Below are 12,727 nucleotides of genomic sequence, written 5' to 3' on the forward strand. Positions count from 1 at the left end.
ACTTCAGCTAAACTTGCTACTCTTAATATTTCGCCCCTGCGTGATCTGGGCCCATAACCTGTTGACAGAATATGGCTATGGGGCGACAATAATGTGGTCAAGAGGCATGGTTTCTATCTTTAGCCTTTGGCGTGGTTTATTCATTTACATGTTAAACAGCAGCACATGAGTCCTCCTCTCCATGAGAGGCAGGTGGGGGAAAGAGGTAGAGGGGGAGGAGACATCTCTTTATATACTCGCCACCTGGTGGTATCATGAGTGGCTCCGCCTAGAGCGCCCTCTAGTGGAAACAGTTATATATGCAGTTAGACAGTTACTTGCAATCCTACATAGGATCCGACATAGGATCCTAAATATCCGACAAGATATTTGAAGGGGGGAGGGATTTTTGTTTTTCATTTCTTGTGGCTCGCTCTATTATGTGTTTGCTCTCGCCCAACAGGACCTTAGCATGGGGATATGTATATGTTGTGGTACTTCAAGGGAATCACGTTCAGTCATACTGCAACCTGGTTGGACTATGGCTAATTTAAACATCTTGATCTGGAATACAGGGGGTCTTAATATTCCACATAAACGCACAAGTGTACTAACATGGTTGAAAAGGCAGGAGGTGGATGTGGCTTTGCTGAGTGAAACGCATCTTTTAATGGTTGACAGTGCAAGACTTGCAAACATTTTTTATCATAACATAAGCTCCTCTTCTTTTAGCACTAGGTCCCATGAAGTAGCCATAGTAGCTAAGCGAAAGTTGAATATTAAACTATTAGACATGTGGTCTGATGCAGAAGGTCGAATTACTATTGCTAAGATGGAATACACTAACAGGAAAATTGCTCTGATAGCCGCTTATGCCCCTAATGTGTATGACGAAAACTTGTATACTGTACTCACTACAGAGATGTTGAAACTACCTGAGTATTCATTTATAGTGGGTGCTGATTTCAATGCCATTTGGGATCCATTGATTGATAAGTCCAGTAATCCTGAAACCCAGGGTGCGAACCATGGGGGAGCTGGGGCAGCCATGGCTCCCCTAGATGAGACATCAGCTCCCCTGAAAACATGATTTGTGAATTTTTGGGGGGTCTCTAAAACACTGACAATAAATGGTATTTTTGCCATGCATTTATAATTTTTCTGTAATTTTCTGTATCGTCATCATCGTGTATAATAATAAAATTAGGCTATTTTGATGTATGATTAATGATTTGTGCACTAATTCACCATAATAGATGGCAACATGCATGCTATTCTTGCGATTACCATTCGGAGCGTGGCGGCGCTGCAGCCTGCAGGCACGCACAAATCAAACAGTGGTTGGCGTCACTGCAGCCAATGTATCGTTGCAGCCAATGTAAATGGGGCAAGCAAATAAATGTAACCTATTAGGGTCTTCAAATATGATGTCTGAGGGGCGCGTTTTCTAGTGCTCGAAGCAAGCTCAGTGACTTGTCAGTCGAGAAAATAATGTTTGGAACCAGGCGTATTTCATTGAGTGAGTTAGCTTAGCTAGGCTATACTAAGTCAGGAGTCGGAGAGATAATCACGAGATACTGTAGACAGTGTTGGATCTATCTAACTAAATGGATACTTTTTTATCATGGAAAGTGCAAGCCCAGACGGCCGGACCACAAAACAATCTATTATAATATGTGTTCTGTAGTTACTGAAACTGATTGAATATATGACAAGATTCAAGAGGTTTATTTGTCACATACATACACAAGGCCTACAGTATGTCGAGTACAGAAAGCGTCACAGTAAAGTCCTCCCTGCGAGGCACGGAACTCTATATTGCGTTCTGGGATGTACTCGGTCCCTTATTACTTTCAATGATTTTACACTAAGTCAAAGAGGGCAATTTTTCTAGGGGTGTCAATATGGCACTTATATCTGTCCTACTCAAGAAAGATAAGGATCCCACCGAATGTGGCAGCTATAGACCCTTAAGTCTCTTTGGAGCCGATCTTAAGCTATATGCTAAGGTGCTAGCCATCCGACTTCAAAAGCATATGACATCTCTGGTTGACCCTGATCAGACTGGCTTTATAAGAGGCCGACTGGTCACGGATAATATCAGATGGTTACTGCACGTGATTGATGCCAGCAAGGATGTCGCAACCCTTACGGCTGTCATGTCCTTAGACGTGATGAAGGCCTTTGACAGATTGGAGTGGTCATATTTGTGGGCAGTCCTTAGAAGGATGGGGTTAGGTGAGGGGTTCATTCACATGATCAAAGTTCTCTACACAGGGCCTTCGGCCATGATCTTGACAGGGAAACTCTGCTCACCACTCTTCTCTGTCTCGCGCTCTCTCTAGACAGGGTTGTCCTCTTAGTCCCGGACTCTTTGCTTTATCACTCGAACCTCTAGCTCAGTACATAAGACAATCCCAGATTATATCCCCTGTGTCAATTAAGGGCACACATCACCATATCAGCTTATACGCAGATGATGTACTCCTATTTATGCAGAACCCTGCCGTCTCTCTACCTCATCTTCTCCAAGTAATAGATCATTTTGGCAGTCTATCTGGATTTAACACTAGAACAGCCAGGGAGAAAATGTCACTGATTCCCGCCGGAATGTAAACTATATAATTACCTCTTAATATAAAAATATGAGGTTTACCACAGGTTTGAGTGACAAAACAAAATAAAAAAGAAAGAAATAATATTAATAAATAAAAATATTATTATTATTATTTTTATTTTTTTTTGATGGAAGAGCCACACATTGACGGGCAAAGAGCCACATGCGGCTCGCGAGCCATGGGTTGGCCACCCCTGCGCTAGACGCTTGCAAAGTGCTGTGACTTTTTTTTGGAATAACGTTCTAATTACATTTTCCTGAAGTCATTTTGAAATTTCCAGAAACCGTGCCAGATAAAACGGGTACTTTTAGGAAAAGTCATTGAGTGACAGAGCTGGAGCTCGACCGAGTGACGAGGATACATTTATTGAAAATGCCTAGGGGTCATTTGACCCCTTGTCGGCTGTGCTAGTGTTAAGATCAACTGGCCAAAATCAGCCTTCCTTCCACTCAATGAGACTGCGAAGGCAACCATCCTCCCAGCAAACATACTCATGGTAGAGCACTTTAAGTGTCTTGGGATTGAAATATTCCCCACTATTAACAAGACAGTAAAGTATAACTACTCCAGCTTGGGTGACAGGATTACGAATGATTTTAACAGGTGGTCCAAATTAAAGAACTCATTACAGGCCCGTGCCTCAATAATTAAGATGAATGTTTTATCCAGAATTAACTTTATCAGCTCCATGCTACCGTTATCTCCTCCTTTTGGTTACTGCAAAAACTGCACTCTGCTGCATATAAATTCGTCTGGAACAAAAAACGTCCACACTTAAAGAGATCCACTGCACAGAGGAGTAAACTCAACGGGGGTTTAGCATTTCCAGACTTCAAATATTATTTTCAAGCTTACTCTTTGAGACCTCTCTTCACTTGGTTTGACGCTCAAGCAGCCGTGTCCTGGCGACCATTGGAGGAGAAGATAGTAAACCCTTATAGACATCAGGATATTGTGTATACCAACATTTCAATTAAGCAATGCAAATTACGATTTGGCCCTCTTATCACAGATTTGGCATGACACCCAGAAAGCATGCACTAACCGCCATAAATGGCACACGCATTCCCCCCTATTCAATAACAATTTACTCCTTATTGGACAACAACCCATTAGATACCCTAGATGGGAAGGGAAAGGCATCCATACATTGGGGGATATCTTTGATGACTCTGGTCTCCGATCTTTCCAGGATCTATCCAACGGATATGATCTCCCCGGAAACTCCTTTTTCTTTTATTTACAAATGAGAGCAGCTCTGAAGGCTCATGGCGTTCCATGGGACGTTCCACTAGAGCGACACCGGTTTCACAAATTATTTTATGACAGGGAGACATCGAGAGGCTTCGTCTCTGACTTTTATCACCACTTACTTATGTCCTCATATAAGGACCTACCTCTAGATACGATTTGGAGAAAGGATATCCCTGAGTTGGATATAGATTTTGATTGGGATGCAGTCTGGTAAAATATTAGGCTATCATCACGCAACCCAGATCACCAACAGATTCATATACATTTTGTTCATAGGACTTATTTGACCCCCAGGCGATTGAACCTAATGGGTCTCAGACCTGACTCTCGATGTACCTTGTGTCCAAACGGTGCCATTGGAACATATATGTATATGTACTGGGAGTGCCCTCCTGTTGAGATCTTCTGGGAAAATGTTACCTCTCAGCTATCAGAGATTTTCTCTTTGACCATACCGACCTTGCCTTCTGTATTATTGTTAAATGATGTTTCTCAATTGCCGACCTCTATACATTTAAAGAGACTCATTTTGGCCGGCCTTATGGCTGCCAAAAAGTTGATTGCTTCACGCTGGATACAACCAGATAAGTTATGTCCGAAGGTATGGATTCTCACCTATCTTGATGTTATTTATCTAGAGATTTCCACTGCACGTGTCATAGGTGTTAATGAAGCCAATATCGCAATCTGGTTGGCTGCGGTGGAAAAGTTAAAAGAACGGATATGACTTTGGAATTTGAGTCCTGAATAAGGTATTATATGAATGTCTCACGTTAGGGTCCTGGGGTGAGAGGGGGGGGGGGGTGGGCTGGGTGGGGGGTGGGGGGGAGAACGAGCGAGTGTTCATGTCTGTTATTTTTCTTTTAGTCTTTTTGTATTTGATTTTGTTTTTGCTTATATATTTAATTATATATGTTTCGGGTCCCTCTGGCTGTGGATCTCGTGGTTGTGGGCTCGGGCCGGGGAGGGGGCGCGGTTCGGGGTCTCTGCGGGTCGAGGCATCAAAGAGGTGTGGTGCTTTGGCTCACGGGGGCGCCGGACTGTGCGCCCTCTGGGTTGGGGTCCGTGGCTGCCGGATCTGGAGATGGAGGGTGCTCAGGAGGTTCACTATAAAGTAAGGGGTTAAGTCCTACTCCTTACATAGAATTTAAGTGGTGAATTATTAATTTATACTCTGTTTATTATTTTGTTAGTCCAATTTATTATCATTTTGTGTTATTATTATTATAACTACTGTTATTGTCACGTGAAGTCCTGTCTATTAGTGTTGTTTATAATTATTATTACTGTATTGTGTTGTGCCTTGTCTTGTTTTTGAGAAAAAAAGAAAACGAAAAAAAATACTTGATCGAAAAAAAAACATTAATCGTCGGGACTCCTCTACCAAACATCACCTCCGTCTTCACCTCCCGCTGCCTCCACCGCTCCACGTGTATTATCAAGGACCAGTTTCACCCAGCACATCACCTCTTTCAGCTCCTTCCCTCAGGGAGGAGATACCGGTCCATACATGCGAAGAGTTCAAGATTTATGAACAGCTTTTTCTCCCAAGCAGTCAGACTGTTAAACTCTCATTGACAGTCCCCTCACGTGCACCATGCACTTACCTGGACTTGATAAACACTATGTTACCGCTCACCATGCACTTTATTATTTAAAATATTCTGTTATATGTACAGTGTTATGTGTTACATGTATGTATATTGTACTACGGTCTGTGGGAGCTCCCCTGAAATTTCGTTGTATACTTGTGTGCAATGACAAATAAAAGTCTATTCTATTCTATAATGGTTTAATGGTATCAATAATGGTATAATGGTATCAATAATGGTAATAATGGTATAATGGTAATAATGGTATAATGGTATAATGGTGTATTTTTGGACTTAAATGCAATATGTGCATGTTCAGCACCACGGACAGTTCCCTCAAATTAAAGTAACAGCAAAAGCATAATGCCATAATGTGTCTGAAGCTACACGACTTTCAGCACCATGGACAGCTCAGACCACTTTCTCCCACTGTCTCTGTCTCTCACTATCTGCAGGCCTGACGTGAGCTGTCCATGGTGCTGAAAGGGGAATTGGTTTAAGCTGTTTCGATTCTTGCCTGTCAGTTGGAGGCCTGTGAAATGGAAAATGTGAAAAAATACCATTAGAAAATAATTATTGCAGCTTTAAGGGGAGATGGTGATGGTTAAACTAAAACCTATATGCAAAAAAACGCACCAATCAACACTTTTCTGAACTACAGGAAAAGAAGGGGATGAGTTAAAGCCCCAATCCTTAATCCAATTGAGAACAAAACGGTAGCCCCACCACTGAAAACCAAAATAGTGGTTAAATTAGAGATTATTCTAAAATAAAGAATGAAACCTTCTTCTCAATATTCACATCCATCTCAAGACCACACACTCTTCCCAAACATGTTGCAAGATGGACTGACTTCAATGATATATGATATATATGTTGTGTTTACTGATACATGTTTATTTAATCAGTTCCACAATCAAACAACAATGAGTTTCACAAACAAATTCACATCGGCTCCATTTCTAAAAGGAAGTGATGTCACACACCTTAACAACAGCCCAGCCCCCATCGCACAGCTTGTCAATCAATTCATCAATTAGTCAACAAGCTAAGATAAATATAGAAAATAGCAGCCAAAATAAATAAAAACAACATAATGATATTGGAGGAATATTTTATTTTCAATATGAATCCCTCTCTTCAGGCAAGGGTAGGAGTGACAGCTAAAACCGTAAATTCTACCGCGTTTTATAGCAGCTTTAGATTTATTTACGTGTGAAATGTTTGTAAAGGACTTGTATTTTGAGTTATGATGGGTTAAGAAAGGGGATCAATAAAGGAATATCTTAGCTTATGTTATCTTAAAGTGAAACATTTCACTTTTTTAAGCTTACTTTTCACAGAGGTTTCCTCTCTTCAGGTCATGCTCTTCAAGAACACATGGACAGGGCGGCTGGGTGGCGCAGCGGACATTGCGCTCGTCACCAATGCAAGAGACACCGGGTTCGAATCCGGCTGTCGGTGTTGCCTCCGGCTTGGGCCGGCCGTCATACTAACTCAATTGGCAGAGTTAGCGGGTAGGAAGTCGAAGGGTGGTAGTCTGGTCGTCGTGAACAGCAACTCCTACAGGTCGGTTGGGGCGCCTGCACAGCAAAGTCAGGAAAATGGCGGGGGTAGTGTGAGCCTCCCACACGTTACTCCTCGCCAAATGAGAGTCCGCGCTGGCAGGTGAAAAGATGTGACTGGCTGCCTACACATGTATCGGAGGGGACATGTGAACTAGGCTTCTATCCTCCCTACAACCGGCCAGTGGGGGGCATGTACGAGCAACGATCAGGACAGGGGGAGGGAGAATTGGCACGAGAGGTAAATTGGGATGGGGAGAAAAATCACAGAAAAAGGAGGAGAAAAAGGTAGATAAAAAAAAACGAACACATGGACGCCCACAGTTCAGGGTCACAAGAATGTCTGGATTGGAGCTTTAAGCACAGCGATGATTGATATATATGGTGTTCATGCAGGAGAGGAGACGACATACAGCCAAACTACTTCTTCATGCCAGATAAGTTCCCAAAGTGTATATCCTCAAGCCTAATGCTTATTTTACCACATTACACAGATCCCTTTGATAATGGTGGGAGCTGTCAAGCTAAGGGGCGGTAAGTATTCAGAGAGAGCAGGTAATCACCTCCATCTCTTCACTCTCAAGGACACCTTCAGGAGGAAGGAGAGAGAGAGAGGGAGCGGGAGAGAAAGAGAGAGGGGGAGTGTGTGTGTGTGTGTGTATGTGTGTGTGTGTGTGTGTGTGTGTGTGTGTGTGTGTGTGTGTGTGTGTGTGTGTGTGTGTGTGTGTGTGTATGTGTGTCTGTGTGTGTGTGTGTGTGTCTGTGTGTGTGTGTGTGTGTGTGTGTGTGTGTGTGTGTGTGTGTGTGTGTGTGTGTGTGTGTGTGTGAGTGCGTGCGTGCGTGTGTGCGCGCGCGCGCGCGCGTGTGTGCGCGTGTGTGTGAGTGTGTGCGTGTGTGTGTGTGAGTGTGTGTGTGTGCGTGCATGTGTGTGTGTGTGTGAGTGCGTGCGTGTGTGTGTGTGCGTGTGTGTGTGTGTGTATGTGTGTCTGTGTGTGTGTGTGTGTGTGTGTGTGAGTGCGTGCGTGCGTGTGTGTGCGCGCGCGTGTGTGTGTGCGCGCACGCGTGTGTGTGTGTGTGTGAGTGTGTGCGTGTGTGTGTGAGTGTATGTGTGTGTGCGTGCATGTTTGTGTGAGTGCGTGCGTGTGTGTGTGCGTGTGTGTGTGTGTGTGTGAGTGTGTGCGTGTGTGTGTGTGCGCGCGCGTGTGCATGCGTGCTTGTGTGTGTGTCTCTGTGTGTGCGTGTGCCTGCGTGTGTGTGTGTGCATGTCCAGAGTCTGTGCCACCCGTTTTGATGACCTCTACCGACTCGCTTAAATAAATATGCATATTATGTCAGTTTCCGTGGCGAGGAAGCAGCCGAGGTTGCCGCGCGAGGGAAGGCTCCTCTAGCCCTGGGAGGGACGCCAGTCGTGTTGTTGCATGCGGCGATGAGACAAATCCTTACCGAGGAGTAAAAGTGACCTCTGGAAGCTGGAATAATGTGTGTCTCTCCCTGGGGGCCTCTGTCTTGGAGCCTGGGTACTCTCACACGTGTTGTACATTAAGTGAGGTTTCATAAATCATACATTATGTACTTATGTGAGGTTCGGCGCCTGAGCGGGTTGTTGTAAGTAAATCATGTGTGATTATTGTTGATTGACTCACATTGTAACATAATGTAATGGTTTTAATGTGATGGTTGTAATGTAATGGTTGTAATGTAATGGTTGTAATGTAATGCTTCATATCTCTATTATAAGACACGTTTACATTATACCCTGAGTCGTATTATTTATTCTATAACAGGAATGTTTGTTTGTTTGTTTGTTTCATTGGTTGGTGAAGTTGCTGTGCTGTCAATCATTACTCAAACATATTGTAAATAGGGCGGCTGGATGGCGCAGTGGACATTGCGCTCGTCACCAACGCAAGAGACACCGGGTTCGAATCCGGCTGTCGCCGTTGCCTCCGGTTTGGTCTGGCCGTCATACTAACGCAATTGGCAGAGTTAGCGGGTGGAAGTCGATGGGTGGTAATCTGGACGTTGTGGACAGCGACTCCTACTGGTCGGTTGGGGGGCGCCTGCACAGCAGAGACAGGAAATGGCGGGGGCAGTGTAAGCCTCCTACACGTTACTCCTCGCCAATGAGAGTCCGCGCTGGCAGGTGAAAAGATGTGACAGGCTGCCTCCTCGTGTATCGGAGGGGACACGTGATGCAAGGCTTCTATCCTCCGTACAACCAGCCAGTGGGGGGCATATGCGAGCAACGTTCAAGACAGGGGAGGGGAAAATTGGCACAGCGAAATTGGGATGGGAGAAAAAATTGAAAAAGAGGAGAAAAAGTGGATTAAAAAAACATATTGTAAATAACAAAGCAAGTAGTGATTATAGCGGGGGCTGCTCCAGTGGCTCAGTGGACCAAAAGCACATCTTGTACTTACAGCATCGCTGGTTCAAGTCTAGGTCGACGAGCCGAGTGGTAATGGTGGGTTAAAGGTTGCAGAGATGGGCGGAGCCCGGCGTGAAAATGTGGGCGAGGGAGAGGTGAATGAAGAACACTCTCGCCTCCCTTAACACCCCCCCCCCCCCCCCCCCCCCCGCTGCCGAAGTGCCCTTGAGCGACTGCCCCACCCCTCCTCCGCTCACCGTGTACCACTGTTCAGCGGTTGGCGAGGGGAGGCTGTGGTCGTGCCGGGCGTATATATACGCTCTCCCAGATGTAACTGCGTGTGCGAGAGCATAGCGGCGCGTCGCTGTGGGAAGGAACCCACGTGTTCGTGGCGGATACGACCTGCGCTGGGAAGGAAGGTCGAAAGAAATATTGTGACACTGCAGCGCTGCCTCCTCTCATTATCCAATCTCTCCTGTTTACTGTCGACAGCATACTGCTCCGGTAATAATAACCACGCTCGCCGAAGAATATATCTTTCAGAAATAGTGGCAGCCAGTTCTCCAGTTGCTGTGTTAATACGGGTTTTCTTCCAATATACTAGGCTATACAACTATTTGTATATTTAAATATATATTTATATACAGTATATATATTATAATAATAATAGTGTCACCAAAAAAAGTTCCCAGTTTGTTATGTACATATAAACTAAGAAAAAATATATTGCAAGTTTTCTGAATTTTATGTTTATATATGCAAATGTGCACATTTATGGATGCAATAAGGCAAAATGAAGTAAAATAAACAACTAAATGTGTGTTATTGACGTTTTATTGTCACTAGTTTCATAGAAGACATGTTTAGGAAGCAAAATATAACAAAATCTCAAAATCAACAAAAAAAAGCATATTTGCCTATTCACCTGGGGTGTCTCGCCTTACTAAAAAGTAAAAGTTAATTTTTTTTTTGGAAAGGGATAGACCAGGGCCCTCATTCATCAACATGTCTTACACACAGATTTGTGCTTACCCTGTGCGTACGATCATTTCTAAGCAAAGAGTGGGATTCATCAATTTCAACTTGAACTTGACTTTGTGCTTATGTGTACGCACAGCTCGGACCACACTTAGCTGACGCCCAGTGGTAGAATATATTATTACAACAAGGAAATGAGCTTCTGTGCATAATAACACTGGCATGTTCTGTATGAACCGTAGTTCATTATAGTTCATTGTAAAATAGCAACAGTAGTGTAATTATGGTCAAAACCCTATAAATAGCATTTGGAATAATAGATCTTTCTCTCAGAATGAATGCAGCATGGTTTATATAGCGTTATCGGAATATACGGGGTGTAGGCTACTGACTGACTGCGCTCCGCGTAGCTTGATTGATTGATTGATTGAAAAGTTTATTAACAGATTGCAGAATGGGTACAGTACAGTACAGCTCAGTACATACAATTGTTAAGGGGATGCAGACCAGAGAAAGACTTTCGTCTTGTTTACATCAGGGTCCCCCATTTTCAATTCATCATAAATCATAAAGCTCAACTCGTTATTATTTTGCGCACAGACCGCAGAAACACGGGAACGTTTTGATTATATTTAAAAGGCTTTACGTTAAACGAAACAAGTGGAATTTCGAAGCTGTAAGCAGAATACAAGTCATATGAACACCCACGATATAGTGTTCTTCCCCCTTTTTACTGTATAAGAAAGAATAGAAAACGCAATGCAATGACACCAGATAGTGGACAGACTATGTATATGATGGGATTCAAGTTCGCGTTTATGTTGATCATAGGCATGCTGTCAGAGTATGATATCTTAATCAAACATTCTAGAACATTTGTCATCACAGATCATGTCCTAATAGAACATAGGCTATGGCATGGTCCATCGTGATATTGTGTGGACTGTTATTACTCTACCGGTACCACCCATTGTGACAACAGCCTTGTGAGTCCCGCACACAAACATATATGGAATTCAAGTTCATGTATTGAAAGGCAGGCTACATCATACATGCAGTGAGATTCATTGTTCTTGTATATGCTCTCGTATTATTGTTTATATAGGCTACCCAATACTGACATCAAAATAGATTGTAGTATGCCTCTAGAAATCATATGCAGCAGGTAGAAAATTGACGGGAGATCCATCGCGATTTGGAATAAAATTGAGGAGAACTTTAATCCCTGGGTATTAATCAAACAACACGGGAAAAGGCAGTCATATTCCAGCGCGGTCTATATTAGTGTTTGCGCTGCCCAGGCAGCAATGGTTAATGGATATCATATCCGACATCACAGTAAGTGTACACGTCTGTCAGCCTGTCTAACGAGTTGAGTTCTAACAAAGAACATATTACATGCTGGTATGCTGATAGAGTAAACTATTATATGAATATGATATGATATAAGGTATACACTGGTCCGTCGCATACACTGGTATGCGCAAGTTACTGTTGCATAATGTAGGCTATGGCTGCTATTATATGTAATCCATATAGGCTACCTAATAGTATATGATTTTTAGAGGCATCTATTTTGTTGTCGGTAATACCGACAACAAAATAGATGCCTCTAAAAATCATATAGCCAATCGAACACAACTAATAAAGGCATTCATATTACAGCACGGTTATAATGACACACAACCAACGCCAAACAGTGGTCAACGAACGGTCTTTATTAGTATTTTGAGCTGTCCAGGCAGTATTGCAGCAATGGTCTTAGGGAGCCGTTGATATCTGACATCACCGTTTACAAGTCCACCTTTTATTTATCCCATAATACGCGATAGTGTCTTCTTGGTTCGACAGCAGTGAACAATCTCCGTGGAGTTTCTCAGAGTTCCGCTCGGGTCAGTCCATTATTTCACATCCCATGGGGGTTGTTTCCTCACTTTCATGACCATATATGGATAATCATGCACGAGCATTGACGGTAGAACAAAGTGGTATTCATCAACACGGAGGAGCATAGGACCTGTGTACGCACGGTTGATGAATCCCGATTTTCCTGTGCGTACACTGATTCTACATTCTGTGCTTACGTGTGGAAATAGAACATATTCTACGCACACGTTGATGAATGAGGGCCCAGGGGTCTCAAACTCATTCCATCGTGGGCCAAGTTTTCATTTTAACTATACATTGCACCAGGTGAGTTAGTTGAAGAGGTGAGCCAATTAGTGAAATCATCAGCTGGTTTTTAGGCAAGGCTGGAATGAAACCAAGCATACACTCTGCCCACAATGGAATGTGTTCTGTGATAGACCATGCTGAAATAAAAGAACAGAGGACACTTTTTTTGCATACAAATTATTGAATGCACTTCTCCAT

The sequence above is a fragment of the Notolepis coatsorum genome, assembly GCF_963971535.1.
Source record: "Notolepis coatsorum genome assembly, chromosome: 4".
In the NCBI taxonomy this organism is placed as follows: Eukaryota; Metazoa; Chordata; class Actinopteri; order Aulopiformes; family Paralepididae; genus Notolepis; species Notolepis coatsorum.